At 43.9% G+C, this 20,492-nt stretch overlaps 1 long non-coding RNA gene across 1 annotated transcript; it reads left to right on the top strand.

Moving 5' to 3' along the window:
- The first annotated feature begins 14,116 nt into the window (after positions 1-14,116).
- Positions 14,117-19,756, top strand: LOC310733769. The gene is made up of 2 exons (XR_014535877.1): positions 14,117-14,203; positions 19,444-19,756. It is a non-coding gene; the product is annotated as an uncharacterized lncRNA (long non-coding RNA).
- The last annotated feature ends 736 nt before the right edge of the window (positions 19,757-20,492 follow it).

Here is a 20,492-nt window from a genome sequence, read left to right as displayed (position 1 = left end):
TAGGCTACTAGTGAAGGTAGAGTACGGCTGAGAAATTGTTCAAAGCAACAGATGGGCCACAGTCAGTAATGGTTTATCTGCAAAGTGCACCTGTATACATGATTCAAAGATGAAAAGAGTTTCATAGCAATATAAAGTACACAAGCTTTTAATGTAAAAAGTCTATGTTTTTTTTCTGTTAACCATAAATTTATATCTACAACTCATATTTTGTTAATTTATCTCTTATCGTTTTGTCTATACCATCTGCCTAAACTGTTTTGTTGAACCTAATTTATATGTAAAATTGACCAAAGAATTGCCCTAAACATTTGTCTCTGATTTTAAACTGTTTCACATTGAAAGAGGTGAGAGTATGAATATATTATAAAATAACTCAAATAAGGGATATTGCAATCTCCAATAGCTGGATATCCATGTCTTCATATATCTAAAGACATGAAGCTTGTATGAATTCTTTAACTCCTTCACAGCACATAGCTGAGAGATTTCTCCAAGCATTCTAATAGTAAAAATTTTGGGGGCTTTCAGCAGGGACTTAGGCAGTAGAGAACTCATCACATTCGAAATCTCAGACTAATTTTTTGGCACGACCCTGGAGGAAATGAGCATGGCAATACCATAAACATGTTCTGATGACTTTTAATCCATTTGGGTCAATTGAGATGTTGCAACATTTTGCCGGAAATTTTTAATGGGATTTTTGTATTCATCTGCATGTGTAGGGAAAAAAAAGGAGAGAAAGCGCTAAGTTTGAGCACACCAGGATGGAAGCTGTTGTGGTCTGATAGGATAGATGCCAGCTTTAGAAAAACTCAGTTTTTCTACACACACACACACACACACACACACACACACACACACACACACACACACACACACACACACACACACACACACACACACACACACACACACCTAGTTGCCAAGGCAGCAGAGAAAAGAGAAGTTAATGACAGGAGGCGGGTTTCAGCTGGTAGTATGTGTTCAGAGTTTCCCTGAAAAGGAAGGAGCAATTCCTTCAACAAAACTCTAATACCCTGAGCACACATCTTCCGTATAAACCCAAGGAAAGATGCCGCTGATACCCTTCAAATCGGAGCTGACGCAATTTAAGCTTCTTTCATTACTGAGAGGCATACCTATCCCTCATTAGCCAGTCAGAGATGGAAAAGGAGGCGATGTTTCAGCAGATGGAAAATCGGATCCTCTACTGTTGCACTGTACTGGAGTTATTTGAAGTATTAGTTGTCTGGCTCCGTGGTTTAATCTCAACTGGAGAGTGCTGGAATGGATGATGGAAGGCAGTGTGGGACTGAGTTGGGGATCTGCAAGAGAGCAGGGGCAGCAGTGTAGGATTAGATATTGCAATTCAACTTCTCTCATTTCTTCCACAAAATACAGCACTGCTGCAGGGGGAGCCGCAGGTCTCTCTCTCTCTCTCTCTCTCTCTCTCTCTCTCTCTCTCTCTCTCTCTCTCTCTCTCTCTCTCTCTCTCTCTCTTCTGATTCTGTTTCTTTCTCTCCTTCTGTTTCTCCCTCTGTCTCTCTCTCTCACACACACACACACACTCATTCTCCCTAGTAGATTTTCTGTAAGTCACTGGGTTTTGTGTCCTAGTCTCCCATATGCTAGGTTCTGGGCATGCATCTAAAGCGGAGAAAAGCTGTTTTGTTTCTCAGATGGCAGCTGTGTTGTCAAGGATGGGGGGTCCTGTCCTTGTGCACCTCTGAGAAGTTTGGCATAAGCGTGCGAATGTCACTACATGGCAGGAAATGAGGGCAGAATTCAACCCTGTAGCAAAGAAAGATCCCTTTTAACGGTTTACAAATTCTCATGGAGCACTGGACATGTTCTGCCGAAGGAGACCAATTCAAGCAGAGAGCTACAGCGCCTCAGCATTATAGCACACAGAAGCAACCCCCCCATCCTCAACTATCCCCTTAACAAATCACACACACACTTCAGAGTGATCTGGCTGTATAGGTGGCTCAAGTGGAACTCCTCAGTGAAATTGATGCATTAAACACTTGGCACATCTTAAAGTTCATATTAAGTGGACTGTGTAACAGCAAAATCTAAAGCATTTCTAAAATGGCTAGAGCTAGAGCATTTAAAGGCATCACAATTTCAATGATTGCTTCGAAGTCTATTAGATATATCATGCAAACATTAGGAAACCAAAATGTGGTGCTCTAAAAAGTTCTGAGCGTACTAAATCCAAAGATTTAACCACTGCTCTTTGCAAAAAAAAAGCCTAATACCTTGATCGAGTTCCTTCACCTTGTCGTGTGGTGATTGAGTGAAGCTGTGCTCAGCTGTGATAATGGACATTTCTTATTGAGGACACAGTGGCAGGAGCTGGGCCTCTGAAATCTATAAGACAGATAACCTTCAGGTATCAACCATCCATTCAGCGAAGCACAACCATGATGAATGGGTTTGAATAAAAGGAAAAGTAATAGATATCAAAGTTTAGCACGCACACATGACCCCATTAAGTCCTTTCCTGTTGCCTTTATGGCAGCCTTAATCCTTTTGAATATGGCAGAAAATCAATGGCCTCATATTGCTTGCCCAGTTTTTGAAAATACTCAGTCAAATCCACAGAGGATTTGTCAATAGACCTTGAGCCAGTCAGTGAAGTTTGTTTATGCCATGAAGCATAGACAGAAAGATAGATGCACATAAGCAATGGTGAAGGGTTATAGACAAAGCATTTTAATAGAAAAAAATCATTCAGTAATGTCTCAGGTTATTTATTTATTTATGCCTAGAGACCACATTTTAGTTTGGATTCATTGTTTAGAGGTTGAAAAGTGAATGTTTGTTTCCTGCATACTTTACCTACCTAGCCTATGATTTTCAGGAAAAAACTCTGCCCTACTTTCTCCTACTATAAAATTTACAGAGGAATGTGTTTAACAATTTGTAGTCTCTGCTTGTCTGAAAGGACCTAATCTCATGCTGATAACATGAGAGATGCTGAGAATTTCCTCCAGTGTTAAGTCAAAAATGGCTACTTTATTCTTCTTTCTCAACATCTTTTACGTTTCCCGATTCTCTCTCTCTCTCTCTCTCTCTCTCTCTCTCTCTCTCTCTCTCTCTCTCTCTCTCTCTCTCTCTCTCTCTCTCTCTTTCTCTCCCCCTTCCTTTCTTTCTCTTTCTCTCTCTCTATCTCGTTTTTTTCTCTCTCTCCCTCTCTCTTTTGCTATATTTCCTCATTGTCTCTCTTCTCCCAAAATCCTCAATGAGACGCTGACTATCTGTATGCAAGAGAATGAGAAAATCTAACTCCAGAGCTAATTTTACAGAGCAAGTCAGAGAATACAAATATTTAGGTAATCATCTGCAGGATTTAACTGTGCACTGAAAATACCTGGAATAAAGTGAGTTTAGGCCTGCTGGCTCCCTGTGCAGCCGCAAGATTATTATTGGGGCCAGGAGTGCAGCTGACAGATAAATTGTGCATTAAGATGTTTCAATGCATTGAAATGTGTCATTTTTATTCCACACACTGAGGGAATGCCATTAAAATGGTAAGCCACTTATTTGTCTCGACATTTTTTATGCCACTTTGAAATAAAAAGCTGTATCGCATTAAGCATTTTTTACCCTGCAAGGCCATTTTCTCCTTGAGCTCCCAGGAAAAGGGAAGTGCCTGATTAGGCAGGGAGAGAATGTTATTTGCTTAGGCAGTGAGGCTAAAAGTACGAGGACTGTAGCATTTAAGATCGTTCACTCTCATGCCTTCATTTCTCTGAGTAATTACTTCCATCATGGCCACCAAGATGCACACTTCCAACTTCCCTCATCTGATGCTAAGAGCTCTAGGAGCAGGTTGTCATGAGTACATGTGTTGTCACAAGTGGCCATTAAGTCCAGGGCACCCTGAGCATGAGATCAGTTTACTGACCTCTCTATCACCTTACTTTTTTCTCAAAACACTGTTAGTCATAGTATGAGACGATTAAATTTGAAGGAATATGATTGCCCAGACCATTTCACCTAAAATAAACCTACATTAGCTGCTGATTTCATAGCTTTATTCAGCTAACCGGCATTTAGCAAGCATTTACTGAGCTTCCACCTTTACAATGTGTTTCCCCTTCAACCCTTTTTTTTCTGGGTTTTTTTTTGACAATCACTAAAAGTTACGGGTGAAATACAAAGTTTATTTAACTTCCATGGCCTGTTCCTAAGCTTTACCCTAATTACTACGAAACAAACAGCTATTGTGAAAGCCGATGAAATTGGATCAGCAATGTCCTTATAATAAAAAAAAAAGTAAAAACATTTATTAACAACTGACTTTCATTCAGTATGCAGCAAAATGTCTCTCTAGGCTTTAGACTCTGGTAAAGGAAAAGTGTATTTTTGAAAAAGCAATTATAATAAGTAATATGAACAGTACATGTTATTACTTTATACATAGAATAATACATGATGAATGTTGTTCTAATTTAGTTTTAAGGTAACACTTAAATATGTTTAAATTCTAATTAAGCTTTATTTAAATATACATGGAATGTCTTTTAATTGTACTTTTGAGGGCTTTAATGATCAACTTGTGCTGTAATTTTAAGAATGCAGTTTGTCGACATGGGGTACTGATACACATATACTACTTATACTGCAATTGACTACTATTAAAATATGTACATAAAGAGATTACATTAGATTAGTTAACTTAGGTATGCATTGCTAAGAGACAATTTTTTAAATGTTATGTTTTAAATATATTCTTGAACATATGAATTCACATATTTGATAAATTAACTTGCTTGACGTTTATTTGAATGAATTCACTCATGATAATGTAAAAATCGTAATCAGTCATGTAATTTTTTAACTGCCAAGTTTTTAAGAATAATAATAAATACTTTTCTGAATTGTATACAAGACTTAGCTTTTTCTTCCTCTTCTTCTTCTTCTTCTTCTTCTTCTTCTTCTTCTTCTTTTCTTCTTTTGGTCTTCTTGGATCATCCATCTCCATAATCCCCTGTCCTCTACATCTGCCTCTTTCAAACCAACTACCTGGTTGGTCTTCCCTCACCACATCCATAAACCTTCTCCTTGGCCTTCCTTTATACCTCCTTCCTGGTGGCTCCATGCTCAGCATTCTCCTACTGATATACCCCATGTCCCTCTTCTGTACATCATCTCAATCTCGCCTCCCTCACCTTGTCTCCAAAATGACCCACATGTGCGGCCCCTCTAATAAACTCACTTCGAATCCTGTCCATCCTCATCACTCCCAACAAAAACCTCAACATCTTCAGCTCTGCTACCTCCAGCTCCACCTCCTGTCTTTTACTCAATGCCACTGTCTTTAAACCATACAACATCACAGGTCTCACCACAGTCCTATAAACTTTTCCTTTCACTCTTGCAGATACCCTACTATCACAAACCACTCCTGCCACTCTTCTCCACCCACTCCACCCTGCCTGCACTCTTTTCTTTACTTCTCTAACACACTCTCCATTACTTTGCACTGTTGACTCTAGGTACCTGAACTCCTCCACCTTCACCACCACTTCTCCCTGCAACCGCACCACTCCACTGCCCTCTCTCCTATTCACACACATGTACTCCGTCTTACTCCTACTGACTTTCATTCCCCTTCTCTCCAGCGTGTACCTCCACCTCCCCAGGCTCTTCTCAACCTGCTCCCTACTCTCACCACAAATAACAATATAATCCACAAACATCATAGTCCATGGAGACTCCTTTCTTACCTCGTCTGTCAACCTGTTCATGACCACTGCAAACAGGAAAGGGCTCAGAGCCGATCCTTAATGCAAGCCAACATCCACTTTGAACCAGTCTGTCCTTCCTACTGCACACTTCACTGCTGTCACACAGTCCTCGTACATGTCCTGCTCCACCCTCACATACACCTGACCTCCTTATACAATACCACAAATTATCTTTCTGCACCCTGTCATACGATTTCTCTAAATTCACAAACACACAATGCAACTCCTTCTGACCTTCTCTATACTTCTCCATCAACATTCTCGAAGCAAATAATGCGTCAGTGGTGATCATCCTCTGAGCACCTTTATCCTTCCATGATACCATACTGTTGCTCACAAATGGTCACCTCTTCTCTCAACCTGGCTTCCACTACTCTTTTCCATAACTTCATGGTATGGCTGATCAACTTTATTCCCCTGTAGTAACATCTGCCTATTCTTAAAAACCGGTACCAGCACACTCCTTCTCCATTCCTCAGGCATCCTCTCACTTTCCAGAATCTTTTTAAATAATCTGGACAAAAACTCCACTGCCATCTCTCCTAAACATCTCCATGTTTTTACCGGTATACAGCCTAGTCTTACTGACTTTTCACTCTTCGTCCTCTTAATTGCGGTATAAATCCTTTTCTCTTTCCTGAGTGTCTAATTTCACATACAGCTCCTCATTCCTAGGCTTTTGTGACATCCCTCTTTACCTGCTGCCATGTCTCCTTGTACTCCTTCCTACTTTTCTCATCTGGCAATCCCAATCCTGTTTTGCTAAACCTTTTCTCCTTATGCTTTCAGCCTTCACTCTCCTTCTCTTCTTCTTTACCTCCAAAACCATCCTACAGACCACCATCCGATGCTGTCTAGCTACACTGTCCCCTGTCAACACCTTACAGTCTCCAATCTCCTTCAGGTTGCATCTTCTACCTGTGTGCACCTACACTAAGAGCTGGCTTGTGCAACCATAAAGACTGGGTTACAAGACTTTACATACAACTTATTTTATATTTAGGGGTTAAACACTTGTATTGTCATATTTACTACAATTATTTAGTACTACAATTAATTAATCTAATCTAAACCTTATTTTAAGATTAGATTAAACATTTTTAACCATTTATTAATTATATTAAAAATCATGTACAGTAAACGTTTTTTTTTTTCTTTTTGCGTTTACACTTTTTCTTATTTTATAACTGAAAAGATTAGGACTTGGGTAAGGAAAGTTTTATGGTCAGAATCAAAGGGAATCTTGTATAATATTGCTTACTTTTATTAAAGGCATCATCACATGAGGCCATTAGAATGAAGTGTGCAGGTTTAAAGTATAATGTAAGCTCCTTTCCTGCTCTTGCACTGCTCTCATCTCTCCTTGCCTCGACTTTATGCTAATGGAATCATTGGAGAAAACCAATTGTCCTTAAGGAATGGTTGAATGAAATGCGCTGTAAATGCCAGTGGATGACAGATCGAAGCGATTGTAGGAAGAAAAGAAAGACAGGGGGAGGGAGCGGGTGAGGGAAGAAGGCTGCTGGAGCTGCTTCTTTTAAAAAAATAAAAAAATCCTTCACTGTGCTGTATTTTCCCATTTTCTGACCAGATACAAGCTCCAGTTTTACAGCCTAATAGTGACCAAAATATAAAAACGTCTATCGATGTAAGCCGGTGAAGGATGTCTGCAGTGGGCTACATTTTCTTTAATTAAAAATAAGATCTAGAGACAGAAGAGATCGAGAAAACCTCAGGACATTCTCCCACCATTTATTGCCACCCACATAGTATTTTATCCCAAAGCAATGACATGTTCCAATGAGTTTACTGCATGGCAGTAAAGTGAGGCTCCTAGAAGAGGTTACTAAGGCCAGGATTTTTTACTAGCTAATGAATTATTACAGCTCAAGAGCGTGAGATCATGGTGTGGTCTAAGTGTCCCTGAAGTGAATTCAACAGTTATGTACTACAGCAATACAATTTTATTCCTATGACTAATTTTAATGTTGTATTGCCGAGCAGGAATAAATCAAATATGCAACAGGACCAATAAAGCTTGCAAACAGTAATACATATTTTGTTGTTGTTGCTGTTGTTGTTGTCATCAACATGTTTTTATAAAGACAAATAAATTGTATTTAATTTGACTAATATGCTAATCACTATATACATGCAAGAAAAATCTTGCTTTGCCTTGAAGCAGTTGCAGATTGGGTTCATTCCATACACAGATAATACTACATTCAAAATCTGTCTGACCCAAAGGGAATTCAAATTACCGCATAAATGTGAATCTCTGCTGCAAGCACCATTATATTAAATCATAAGCAGTCCAAAAATAAATGTATTTGTAAAACATTTTGACTGAACCCTGCATGTTTATCTATTCAGAACAGCTATGCCTCTCCCATATGTTCTTATTGTCTTGCATTATTTTAGCTTTAAAAAAGATCTTAATATGAAATCCCTAACAGATGTTGAATGAGTGTGTAATGCATGATCAGCCCAATTAGCTCATTATTCATTCAATAGTTTTGGAACTAGGGCTGCTGCATATTGATGAGGCTCCTTGATTGTTGTTTTCAGGGTACAGTGTATCAGCATGTAGTCACAAAACAGGCTAAAGTAATGTAGAGATTTTTTTCATATAACATGTGTTAACCTACCGCATCGTCCTGGGAGTGTTTTTAAGAATGTCACAACAATAGAAAGATTTACAATGAGCAACATTTCTGTTTTGTGACAGTAAAACCTGCAAAAGCCATTACTTTTCTTTCTTGACAGTAAAAGGCAATGCTTTTCTATACCAAAGCATGTGTTTAGGAATGCATAATTATAACGTGTTAGGCCTAAATGTCCTCACATATACAATACTACATATACTGTATATATATATATATATATATATATATATATATATATATATATATATATATATATATATATATATATATATATATACAATTTATCAAATTGTTTATGATTATACTCAAGAAAATGGCATCTTCTTCTTTCAGCTGCTCTGTTGTATGCTTTCTCTAGATCCACAATGCGATTCCTTCTGACCTTTGCTTTACACCCTCGAAGCAAAGCAAATATTCCATATGTAGTGCTCTTCCTTGGCATGAAACCATACTGATGCTAACAGATGGTCACTTCTACTCTCAGCCTAACTTAATGGTGTGACTGATCAACTTTATTCCCTTGTAATTACTGCAGGTCTGCAGTCTCCCATATTCTTAAAAATTGGTACCAGCACACTCCTTCTCCATTCCTCAGGCATCCTCTCACCTTCCAGAATCTTGTTAAACAATCTTGTTAAAAACTCCACTGCCATCTCTTCTACTGGTATATCATCTGGGCCAACCGACTTTCCAGTCTTCATCCTCTTAATAGCTGCTCCCACATCCTACCTCACCATCTCCACATCATCCAACTTTCTCTCTCTTTTTTATTTTCCTCATTCATCTGCTGCTCAAAATACTCCCTCCATCTTCTCAACAAACTCTCCTCACTAGTCAACACACTTTCATCTGCATCCTTTATTGTTCTAACTGGCAGCACATCCTTCCAGCTCGGTCCCTCTGCCTGGCCAATCGGTACAAATCCTTTTCTCCTTCCTTAGTGTCCAACTTCTCATACAGCTCCTTGTATGTACCATTTAGTCCAAAACACTGCATACATGGATTAAATGTAAGATTTATTTAAGATAAAACATTATTGCAAGCAATTTATGTTTAATATGTGGCATACTATTGCAACAGGTAGCACTGCTGTCTTACAACTAAAGGGCCTTGAGCTTGATCCTACATGCGGGTTACTGTCTGTCTGGAGTTTTTTGCAAGTTCTCTTCATGTTTACATGGGGTTCCCTCAGGTTCTGTGGTTTCCTCTCACCTCCGAAAACATACCAGTCGATGGATTGGTGATTCTAAAGTGTCCAAGTAAAAATGATGTTCTTAGATATATTCACCTCTGACAAGGAAAGAAGTGGTACTTAATTAAATATTCTTAAAAAAATATTTTATTTAATACAGAACATACATCCTGAGGTACACAGCAAATCCTGTTGTATAAAATACTGTAACTAAAGGAAAAAAGTCTGCCTCGCTGTAACCATGTGTACCTCATTACTAAGCTTAAATGTTTTATATGCAGTACATTAAATACTATTGGTTGAGACCAGATTATTTGCCTTCCTGACATAATAGGATGTTTATGGGAGCTTTGGCCATGGTAAGCGTTTAGGAAAAACAGAAACAAAAGAGTATTTAAAATCAAAACACAAAACACTGCCAACCGACCAGGTTTGACCCCTTTAAAGTAACAATCAGTGAAAGACGTGAAGTGAAGCCAAAACATCAAGCGTGAGCATTAAAATCAAGGAGCTCTCCATATGGCAGGGCAGCCAGATGTGTTCCTTTTTACTCCTCAGTGAAGAACGCAGCGCTTGACTCCTGCACGGTCCATTTGGCACTGCAATCCATCCATAACTCATATGAGGACAACTCAAAGAACAAGGGCATCTAGGGGATAGAATTTTTACAACGCTACAATGCTACCCAAGTTTAAATGCATAATTCATTGTAAAGTAGGCAAATGCATGATTCTGCAGGACATTAAAGATAAATTTGAGGATTTCTACCATTAGGGTTTTGATGGTATTTAAAGAGCTAGCGTCAGTCCACTAAAGCCAAAAAGTAGATGTCAGCTATCAAAGTTGCTCTGTAAATATTAATGTATAAATGGTTAGAATAATCAGGTCTGACTGCCAGGATCACAACGCTGATGAGACTTTAATACGAACATAACATATAGAGTGATGGCTTTTAAGTCACTTTTAGCCAACAAGCTGAATGCCACAAATACAAACCCGATTCCAAAAAGTTGGGACACTGTACAAATTGTGAATAAAAACAGAATGCAATGATGTGGAAGTTTCAAATTTCAATATTTTATTCAAAACACAGCATAGATGACATATCAAATGTTTAAAAAAAAAATTGTAAAAATTTATAATTTTAAGGGAAAAATAAGTTGATTTTCATGGCATCAACACATCTCAAAAAAGTTGGGACAAGGCCATGTTTACCACTGTGTGGCATCCCCTCTTCTTTTTATAACAGTCTGCAAATGTCTGGGGACTGAGGAGACAAGTTGCTCAAGTTTAGAAATAGGAATGTTGTCCCATTCTTGTCTAATACAGGCTTCTGGTTGCTCAACTGTCTTAGGTCTTCTTTGTCGTATCTTCTTCTTTATGCCAAATGTTTTCTATGGGTGAAAGATCTGGACTGCAGGCTTGCCATTTCAGTACCCGGATCCTTCTTCTACGCAGCCATGATGTTGTTATTGATGCAGTATGTGGTCTGGCATTGTCATGTTGGAAAATGCAAGGTCTTTCCTAAAAGAGACGACGTCTGGATGGGAGCATATGTTGTTCTAGAACTTGGATATACCTTTCAGCATTGATGGTGCCTTTCCAGATGTGTAAGCTGCCCATGCCACACGCACTCATGCAACCCAATACTATCAGAGATGCAGGCTTCTGAACTGAGCACTAATAACAACTTGGGTTGTCCTTATCCTCTTTAGTCCGGATGACATGGCATCCCAGTTTTCCAAAAATAATTTCAAATTTTGATTCATCTGACCACAGAACAGTTTTCTACTTTGCCATAGTCTATTTTAAATGAGCCTTGGCCCAGAGAAAACGCCTGCGCTTCTGGATCATGTTTAGATATGGCTTCTTTTTTGACCTATAGACTTTTAGCCGGCAACAGCGAATGGCACAGTGGATTGTGTTCACTGACAATGTTTTCTGGAAGTATTCCTGAGCCCATGTTGTGATTTCCATTACAGTAGCATTCCTGTATGTGATACAGTGCCGTCTAAGGGCCCGAAGATCACGGGCATCCAGTATGGTTTACCGGCCTTGACCCTTACACACAGAGATTGTTCCAGATTCTTTGAATCTTTGGATGATATTATGCACTGTAGATGACGATAACTTCAAACTCTTTGCAATTTTTCTCTGAGAAACTCCTTTCTGATATTGCTCCACTATTTTTCACCGCAGCATTTGGGAAATTGGTGATTCTCTGCCCATCTTGACTTCTGAGAGACCCTGGCACTCTGAGAGGCTCTTTTTATACCCAATCATGTTGCCAATTGACCTAATAAGTTGCAAATTGGTCTTCCAGCTGTTCCTTATATGTAAATGTAACTTTTCCGGCCTCTTATTGCTACATGTCCCAACTTTTTTGGAATGTGAAGCTCTCATGAAATCCAAAATGAGCCAGTATTTGGCATGACATTTCAAAATGTCTCACTTTCAACATTTTATATGTTATTTATATTCTATTGTGAATAAAATATAAGTTTATGAGATTTGTTAATTATTGCATTCCTTTTTTATTCACAGTTTGTACAATGTCCCAACTTTTTTGGAATCAGGTTTGTACATTATATTAATATTAGTAATATTGCAGATCTTAAAAGTTGACAGAGCACAAAATGTGTTTATTACACAAGATATTAGTTAAATATGTTTTGATTAATATAATATTGGTTTGATTTTTGATTGATTAATACACCACTATATTCACTGTTCTAAAACCATACAAAAAACACCCAAAACGAATCATTTTATTATGCCTGAATTACTCTTCATCAGGTCTACTCTTTCTCATAACCCTTAACCATTACACACACACACACACACACACACACACACACACACACACACACACACACACACACACACACACACACACACACACACACACACACAATGCCATTCTGTTTGACAGGAGAGTATACACCACCCTGACACCCAGAGAGCAAGGTCAATATTGTTCTCTTAACTATATGAATTGTTGTGGCATGGTTGGGATTTGAACTCACCAGTCAATAGGGAGAATGTTTTGTGAAAAAATGTGAAAGAAATTATTTTTTGTTACTCTTGAATCTACTTGTCATTTCAAGTCAGACATTGCATTGATTTTTTTTACATTTCACATGTTCACAGTAGCTAATGCCTTAACATACATTATATGTTTGTGGACACCTGACTATAAAATCTGTATGTGCTTTGTGAACATCATATTCTGCGTTTAGTCCTTAAGATCTTTCAATTCAACTCATGTAAACAATATCTTTATAGAGCTCGTTTTGTGCCAAGTCATTATCATGCTGAAACAGGTTTGGGTCTTCTAGTTCATGTGAAGGGAAATATTTATGCTAAAGTTTGGGGACTCAGGTGTTCCAATACTTTTGTCAGCTCTACTGATATAGTGATATCGCTGATAACCAAAGATGGCAAAAGTCACACATCCTTCACTCAAGTAGAAGTAGAGATAGTCATGTTTTTTATTTTTTTTATTTTAATTTCTGACTACACTTTTTCACTCAAGTTTAAATAAATAACTTTGGGCTCTGATATGTACTTAAGTACAAAGTTCAAATTTTTATCTAATGAATGTATCCGGGCTGAACAACCACCATATAGAAAACAAGCAGAGAAAAGTTGATGATCAGGTGATTAGGAATGTCTCTGTTCTCAGTTATGTTTACATCGCTGACTCCCTCTGTCTCATCCATGTTACCCCCAGACCTTCTACCTTGCTTGTTGTTAGCTTCGTAAGCTAACCTACGTCTGTGTTGCGTGAGAGCCAGGAAATGATACACCAGTGGTAGGTTAAAAAAGCCACACAATGACAAGAAATAGGTTGATGCTTTGAAAACGGCACTCAATGAGAGGAAAAAATATTTATCATGTCACCAAATAGATTAAACCTAAAATAGCGAGCCTGGTTTGAAAATGTAAGAAGTAGAAAGTACAGATATTTGTGTAAATATTTAATGTGTGAAAGTAAAAAGTTGTCCGAAAAATAAACAGTGATGTAAAGTACTGATACCAAAAAAATCTACTTAAGTACAATAACTAAGTATTTTAAATTCCCATCCCATAACCTTTTCAATTTAGAGTATCCACTACTGTGTGTTTTAAAGGTTTTACAATTTGTGGTTTCCAGAGTGACAAAGTCACAAGCCTGTGTTTATTTTTGTGCTAGTCATAATCAGTGTTAGGGGTAACGCGTTACAAGTAATGTGCGTTACATAATAATATTACTTTTCTGGAGTAACGAGTTAAGTAGCGCGTTACTTTATAAATTTACACACTAATATCTGAGTTACTTTTTTAAAAAAGTAATGCGAGTTACTTTTCAGTTAAATTATTTTGCATAAAAAAATCAATACTGAATTAAAATGAACGTAGTCACGTAGAATTTGCGCACTCATACGTGCGAGCCGCGGGAACAGAAGCTGGTCAGAAGCGGAGATGGCAAACCAGAGAATTACATTAATGTTATGGAAGTATTGTTATTATTTTGAAATAGTCAAGGAAAAGGAGAAAGGAATAATGGTTAAGTGTAGATTATGTGTTGGTGAAAAGCTCTTGTCAACTGCAAAAAATAACACTTCAAAAAAAATTAAACATCTGCATGCAAAGCACAGCACTACAGATGTGTGTGTGTGTGTGTGTGTGTGTGTGTGTGTGTGTGTGTATAATGTTGAATATATGCAACATTTGCAATGTTGCATATATGGAAATGGAGACAGAAATATAGAAAACTTTTGCCGACTTTCCACCACTGCAGATGTCAGGGATTCACCCTGCCACGCCCCCGTCTGTAGCTGTCAGAGATTCACCCTGCCACGCCCCCCTCGATAGCAGTCACGCTGCTTCCCAAGATTACCGACAGCTGTGGCTCATGAAAGATCAGACTACATAAACTCACGTTCTTGAGTCACAGGCTGTCGGTCGTTATATTGTCAAGCTGGACAATCGCGTGGCTGCTCGACCGGCGGCTGTATATCCGAATTCCACTTCCGACTTGGGTTACTCATTGCCGAAGGCTTTATGGATTATGCTTGGGACATTCGAACTCATAGCGGACAACGCGTATCGAGCGGATGTCTTTGTTTGTTGTTTTCAACGGCTTATAAGTGTTTTTGTGTTGTACGGTTTTTTGAAATAAAAGGACAATGATCGGATTATATCGGCTTCCGCGTCTGCAGCCTGACAGAACGACCGACCTAAACCGAACGCGGATTCGACACACCGCGTTTCCGACCGTGACGGATCGGCAGCTGAACCAGGCTTCGGATTTCCTCCGGAAGCTCAGTGCCGCTCCTCGCGGATCAGATCCACAGAAGCCGGATCATGAGAGCGCGGCTGCGCCACGCCCCTCAGAGTGCGCGAGGGGATTACCGGCTCGTTACTCGGGGAAAAAAGACGAATTGGGCGGATTTCTGCAAGGCATCGGCGAGTATGTGGCTGTTAACATTTCCCGGTTTCCTTCCGAACGAGCCAAGATTGCCCTCTGTATTTCCCTCCTGTCTGGTGAAGTTCTTGCCAAAGCCAGCTCACTATGGACCGCCAAAGGGGGCAAATTCGGCTCACTCGCCGAATTCAGCGGGCTGCTTCTGGGGAAGTTGGGGATAGAGGTGGTGGATCTCCACTACAGTCCCCTTGAGGAGGAAGGTGCTCCATTCCAAGGTTCTCAAGAGCACGCGGCTCCGTGCCAGATCTCCCATGAGCCTGCAGCTCAGCCCCAATGTTTTAATGAAAGGGCTGCTTCATCTCAGGGTCTCTACCAGCGTGCTGCTGTGTTCCGGGGTTCTCGTGGACGCACCACACCATCTCCGAGCGTCGGCGAGCACACCATGCCGTCACAGAGCTTCTACAGGCGTGCCGCTCTGTTCCGAGGTTCCCGTGGGCGTGCCACGCCGCCACAGAGTCTTCACGAGAGCGCCTCGCCGCCACAGAGTCTTCACGAGAGCGCCTCGCCGCCACAGAGTCTTCACGAGAGCGCCTCGCCGCCACAGAGTCTTCACGAGAGCGCCTCGCCGCCACAGAGTCTTCACGAGAGCGCCTCGCCGCCACAGAGTCTTCACGAGAGCGCCTCGCCGCCACAGAGTCTTCACGAGAGCGCCTCGCCGCCACAGAGTCTTCACGAGAGCGCCTCGCCGCCACAGAGTCTTCACGAGAGCGCCTCGCCGCCACAGAGTCTTCACGAGAGCGCCTCGCCGCCACAGAGTCTTCACGAGAGCGCCTCGCCGCCACAGAGTCTTCACGAGAGCGCCTCGCCGCCACAGAGTCTTCACGAGAGCGCCTCGCCGCCACAGAGTCTTCACGAGAGCGCCTCGCCGCCACAGAGTCTTCACGAGAGCGCCTCGCCGCCACAGAGTCTTCACGAGAGCGCCTCGCCGCCACAGAGTCTTCACGAGAGCGCCTCGCCGCCACAGAGTCTTCACGAGAGCGCCTCGCCGCCACAGAGTCTTCACGAGAGCGCCTCGCCGCCACAGAGTCTTCACGAGAGCGCCTCGCCGCCACAGAGTCTTCACGAGAGCGCCTCGCCGCCACAGAGTCTTCACGAGAGCGCCTCGCCGCCACAGAGTCTTCACGAGAGCGCCTCGCCGCCACAGAGTCTTCACGAGAGCGCCTCGCCGCCACAGAGTCTTCACGAGAGCGCCTCGCCGCCACAGAGTCTTCACGAGAGCGCCTCGCCGCCACAGAGTCTTCACGAGAGCGCCTCGCCGCCACAGAGTCTTCACGAGAGCGCCTCGCCGCCACAGAGTCTTCACGAGAGCGCCTCGCCGCCACAGAGTCTTCACGAGAGCGCCTCGCCGCCACAGAGTCTTCACGAGAGCGCCTCGCCGCCACAGAGTCTTCCCGAGAGCGCCTCGCCGCCACAGAGTCTTCCCGAGAGCGCCTCGCCGCCACAGAGTCTTCCCGAGAGCGCCTCGCCGCCACAGAGTCTTCCCGAGAGCGCCTCGCCGCCACAGAGTCTTCCCGAGAGCGCCTCGCCGCCACAGAGTCTTCCCGAGAGCGCCTCGCCGCCACAGAGTCTTCCCGAGAGCGCCTCGCCGCCACAGAGTCTTCCCGAGAGCGCCTCGCCGCCACAGAGTCTTCCCGAGAGCGCCTCGCCGCCACAGAGTCTTCCCGAGAGCGCCTCGCCGCCACAGAGTCTTCCCGAGAGCGCCTCGCCGCCACAGAGTCTTCCCGAGAGCGCCTCGCCGCCACAGAGTCTTCCCGAGAGCGCCTCGCCGCCACAGAGTCTTCCCGAGAGCGCCTCGCCGCCACAGAGTCTTCCCGAGAGCGCCTCGCCGCCACAGAGTCTTCCCGAGAGCGCCTCGCCGCCACAGAGTCTTCCCGAGAGCGCCTCGCCGCCACAGAGTCTTCCCGAGAGCGCCTCGCCGCCACAGAGTCTTCCCGAGAGCGCCTCGCCGCCACAGAGTCTTCCCGAGAGCGCCTCGCCGCCACAGAGTCTTCCCGAGAGCGCCTCGCCGCCACAGAGTCTTCCCGAGAGCGCCTCGCCGCCACAGAGTCTTCCCGAGAGCGCCTCGCCGCCACAGAGTCTTCCCGAGAGCGCCTCGCCGCCACAGAGTCTTCCCGAGAGCGCCTCGCCGCCACAGAGTCTTCCCGAGAGCGCCTCGCCGCCACAGAGTCTTCCCGAGAGCGCCTCGCCGCCACAGAGTCTTCCCGAGAGCGCCTCGCCGCCACAGAGTCTTCCCGAGAGCGCCTCGCCGCCACAGAGTCTTCCCGAGAGCGCCTCGCCGCCACAGAGTCTTCCCGAGAGCGCCTCGCCGCCACAGAGTCTTCCCGAGAGCGCCTCGCCGCCACAGAGTCTTCCCGAGAGCGCCTCGCCGCCACAGAGTCTTCCCGAGAGCGCCTCGCCGCCACAGAGTCTTCCCGAGAGCGCCTCGCCGCCACAGAGTCTTCCCGAGAGCGCCTCGCCGCCACAGAGTCTTCACCTCCGGTCACAGAAGGCGAAGTGACTCCTCCGAGTCCCTCTCCAGACGACACCACATCCCAGAGCCCCTTCCAAGGCGACATCTCGCCCACGGAAAGCTCGGCTCCGCCTCAGGACCTCCAAGAGAGCTCCGCCCAGCTCCAGGTCCCTCCAGAGAGCTCCGCCCAGCTCCAGGCTCCTCCCGAGAGCTCGTCTCCACCTCCGAGCGACCCCACGAGCTCGTCTCCGCTTCAGTGTCCCGAAGAGAGCTCCACTGATGTCGTGGACCTCCAGGCGAGCTCTTCTCTGCTCGTGGATCTCCAGGCAGGCTTCACCCCATTTCCAGGCTGCCCAGTAGGCTCCGATCTGCTCCTAAGGGTCCCAAGGAGCGCTCCTACGGTCAGGGGTTTCCCTGTGCACTCACCCCGGCTCCAGGACTGCGAAAGTGAAGTCGAACCGCTGCCCCCGGGTTCCACCGAAGGCGACGTCTCGCCCCCAGCGCCCGCAGAAGGCGACGTCTCGCCCCCAGCGCCCGCAGAAGGCGACGTCTCGCCCCCAGCGCCCGCAGAAGGCGACGTCTCGCCCCCAGCGCCCGCAGAAGGCGACGTCTCGCCCCCAGCGCCCGCAGAAGGCGACGTCTCGCCCCCGGGCTCCACAGGAGGCGACGTCTCGCCCCCGGGCTCCACAGAAGGCGACGTCTCGCCCCCGGGCTCCACAGGAGGCGACGTCTCGCCCCCGAGTCCTCTTCAGGGCGAAGGATCGCATCCAGGCTCCACAGAAGGCGACGTCTCGCCCCCGAGTCCTCTTCAGGGCGAAGGATCGCATCCAGGCTCCACGCAGGGCGAAGGATCGCATCCAAGCTCCACAGAGGGCGACGCCTCGCCCCCAGGTCCTCTTCAGGGCGACGGATCGCCCCCAGGTCCTCTTCAGGGCGACGGATCGCCCCCAGGATCCCCGCATGGCGACGTCGGTCCTCCAGGTCCCTCTGACGGCGACATCGGTCCTCCAGGTCCCTCAGAGGGTGGTACGACGTTCCTGGTCTCCGCCCGGGACATTCTCCACTCCCCGGTCATTGTCATGGTTGGTGTCCAGTTCCGGTTCCCCGCCATGGAGGTCGCTCTGGCTCCAATCCCCGCCAGGGCTCAGCCTCCCGTCAGCACCGAGGGCGTGGCTCCGTTCCGGATCCTCCTGCAAGGTGTTGTTCCATTCCGGCTCTCCGCAGAGGATGCTCACCAGGCCTCCGTTGCTCCCAGGCGTCTTCCTCGGAGTGCCCTGGCCCGCCTGGCATAGGTGGGTTTTGGGGCGTCAGGTGTCGCCCCTGGAGGGGGGGTACTGTCAGGGATTCACCCTGCCACACCCCCGTCTGTAGCTGTCAGAGATTCACCCTGCCACGCCCCCCTCGATAGCAGTCACGCTGCTTCCCAAGATTACCGACAGCTGTGGCTCATGAAAGATCAGACTACATAAACTCACGTTCTTGAGTCACAGGCTGTTGGTCGTTATATTGTCAAGCTGGACAATCGCGTGGCTGCTCGACCGCCGGCTGTATATCCGAATTCCACTTCCGACTTGGGTTACTCATTGCCGAAGGCTTTATGGATTATGCTTGGGACATTCGAACTCATAGCGGACAACGCGTATCGAGCGGATGTCTTTGTTTGTTGTTTTCAACGGCTTATGAGTGTTTTTGTGTTGTACGGTTTTTTGAAATAAAAGGACAATGATCGGATTATATCGGCTTCCGCGTCTGCAGCCTGACAGCAGATCTATTGACTGCTCAGAATAAAAGTTTTCCGTGGGAGACACATGTACGATGCCATCCCAACGGAGATAGAGAGCAAATTCACAGCTCATTTGCTCTTTGTGGGAAGATAAACTGCCAGGGTCACTGATAATAGCGAGGACTTTGTAAAAAGCGTTCAGAATGTTTCAAGCTGATGATGAAGCAGAGAATGATGTAGATGAGGACGAGGTCATATTTAAGGAAAGTTTTACTAAATGACAGCGAAAGGTATGTTCTCCCTCCACATCACCGGTGTTCAGCCCACACCCTTAACCTTATATACACGAACGATAGTTACATTTCTGACGGCGAAGGCAGCTTGCAAAGCAGTGTACAGAAGTGCGACTGGAAAGTGTTCAGCCTTGTGGTCAAAATTTTGTCGATTATCTTATTGTTCTCTAAGAAGTTATTAAGCATTTTAAATGTTTAAGAAATGTCTTTTGCTCTAATATAACTTATTTCTTAATGCCAATTATCTATATTACACCTGTTACACCTGTAAGGCGTGAAAGAGATACAAGTAACGCAAAAGTAACGCAAAAGTAATTAACGTAAGTAACTAAGGAACGTAATTAGTTACTTTTTTGGGGAGTAACTCAATATTGTAATGCATTACTTTTAAAAGTAACGTTGCCCAACACTGGTCATGACTACATTCCTGTCCTGTCATTGGTTTGTTGCTCTACTGTGTTATTTCTTGATTCATTTGTTTATGTGTGCCCTCTGTTTTCTGTTTCATTACATACAAATATTGTGATTTTAGTAGCCATAAATCCTAGTCTCATTTTTAATGTCCTGCTTTCTTGTACTTCTTTGTTTTAACTTGTCATGTCATGTATCTGGTTGTGAAGTGCCATAATAAAGTTCACACAGAGTAACATATACCACACATTACACTGTTATATGCAGGTGATTTATGGTTTCAACCCCCAAACGTATCAATTTATGCAGAACATTTACTGTGTACTAAAAAGTACAAAAAAATGTATTATTTTACATAATTTATATATTTTACATTGTTTAAAATATAATGGAATCAGGTGAATACCACCTCAAATTTTTACTGTTTACTGTCATAAGCATCCTTGTATTTACACTTTTTTCTCATATATATATATATATATATATATATATATATATATATATATATATATATATAAAATGTAAT

This window comes from Silurus aristotelis (genome assembly GCF_946808225.1).
Source record: "Silurus aristotelis genome assembly, chromosome: 11".
NCBI lineage: Eukaryota > Metazoa > Chordata > Actinopteri > Siluriformes > Siluridae > Silurus > Silurus aristotelis.
This window is presented reverse-complemented; position numbering and strand designations above follow the sequence as displayed.